Source organism: Adiantum capillus-veneris, chromosome 6, assembly GCF_014529385.1.
Source record: "Adiantum capillus-veneris isolate H3 chromosome 6, ASM1452938v2, whole genome shotgun sequence".
NCBI lineage: Eukaryota > Viridiplantae > Streptophyta > Polypodiopsida > Polypodiales > Pteridaceae > Adiantum > Adiantum capillus-veneris.
Window position 1 is genome coordinate 119163179 of NC_140936.1, and position 2135 is coordinate 119165313.

Below are 2135 nucleotides of genomic sequence, written 5' to 3' on the forward strand. Positions count from 1 at the left end.
TAACTGGAGTAACATGTGACAGAAAAAGATTGCATGTCTGTCTAGCTTCATGAGTAAGAGGGGGCGGTGCTTCAAAGATTTTTCCATAGTGCCCAAACAAAACCTTTGCCAACTGCTGGGAGGAAGATGTCCATTCACCAGAGGAAAGCTCAACTCTTTTGATGTCCTGAGAACGACGAGAATTATGCAAGTGCTTGAAAAATTGTTTGGAAGCACGTCCTTTATCAACAAAAGCATGTTGCCTTGCATGAGTATGCCATTTAGCCAATTTCCGCTCATCGTTATGCCATATAGTAGTACGGGCAGAAATCAAGATTCAATGCATTAAGTTCAATTTCCAAAAGCAAGGAGGAATTAGCCATATGCATCAATCCTTGTCTGTTGTACATCGCCCCGCAGTTGAGACATATAATGCTTGCTATAATCTCTAACAACACTCTGGATCCGCACAACAAAGCGGAACCACGCAGCATCCATATCTATGTACATACGAGAGATCAAAGGCGAGATTATGTCCACAATCATGCCACGAAAAACTTCATGCTTCAAATATGTATTATTTACATGTAAAAGTCATTTCCAAGGCAAAGAAGCAACATCTGTATGCAGACCAAAGTGTAAAGCCAAACATATAGGAGCATGATCCGAAAGGCATAGAGTGTAGTCGATCCTCATATCACACACAAGTATCACACTGTTTTCTGTGGAAAAGATACCAGTGGTCAAGGCGAGCTCGGTAAGAGGATGTTAGGTGCAACGGAATGAATGTTTGCGCTTTGCTCAAGATGAGTGCTCCAAACTGTGCTCAAGGTTCCCTTTGTTCTTATGGAAGGGAGAGCCTTCCGTTCTTTATGGAGAGTGCTATGATCACAAACAAAGTAAATGGACACTGTACGTGCAAGTGTATGAGACTAAGAGATAGAGAGAGAAGAGAGATACGACACCAGAGACGTTGTAAAACCCTCCTCCGAAGGCCCCACTCTCGTCGGCGAAAGTGGTCTACTTATGATTGCACAATCTGGTACAAATGGTATTCATGAAATTGATGCAAGTCTAAGCTATGTCGGGGATGACAAAGTCGACCTAAGGGCTGAAATCTGCAAACTTTCTACTGCTGTCCAAAAACGCTGTGGGCTGAAATCTGCGACTAGTCCGAAAACACTGTTTTGGGGGGCTGTTTCGGTGGTTCCTTAACGCTGAAAATCTGCAGTTTAATGGCTGAAAACTGAGGTCTTTCGGAGGCTGAATCTGCTACCTTTAGAGGTTAGTCTTGATGACCCTTTAGGGCTGTAATCACTGCATGCACCGGGTCTGCAAGGATGAGGCTGAAATCCAAAAACGCCAGGCTGTTATGCTCCAAAAACGATAGATCTGCTCGTTTCCAAAACGCTAGGGAGCTTGTCAAAAAATGCCACATCTGATGCTTGCTAGGGCGATGACCTTCTTGCTAGAAAACGCTAGGCTGAACTGTTGTTGGCGATGGGTATCTGATGCAGAAACGCTAGGGAAGGGGGGTCCTTTGCTTGGGGAAGGAAACTGCCACCAAGGTCTTGCTTGAGAAGATGCCTGCTGAGCTTGGCTCCTATTGCCTCTTCTGCCAAATAGTGCTAGCTCTAGTTTGCTTATATACAAACTTAGCAAAATTGCCCTACCTACTTTTGTTGGAAAGTCACTTAAATTAATAAGTGAAAAATGCCAAAAATAGGTAAAATAGGCTACATGCACTAGAAAATTCCCCTGAAGGATTCTGATGGATTCTGATGGGAATGCTTATGATCATGCTGTGTGCAACCAGAGGATATGCATCTACACTAAGTGATTGGGCATGCACGGTCTACGAATAGACTCACAAAAGTGCCAAATCACTTCTAATCTAGACTGACTGGACTGACTGAACCCTTGTCGTGTTGTAGCTTGTCCACGGACACATAGGGTTGGATGTGTCACGTGACATCCCCTCCTTTTCAAAGTGAGGTACTGGTACCGAACTGTATGGCGTCGAGGGAGATCGCCAATAGCATCCAGAATCCTGGAAGGGACTCGTCGCCGGCCCACTCAGATGTGTGGGTCGTGGGTACTTGAACTTCATAAAGGTCTGCAGCGCTTGCTTCTTTGGGCCACGCCGAAAGCGACAC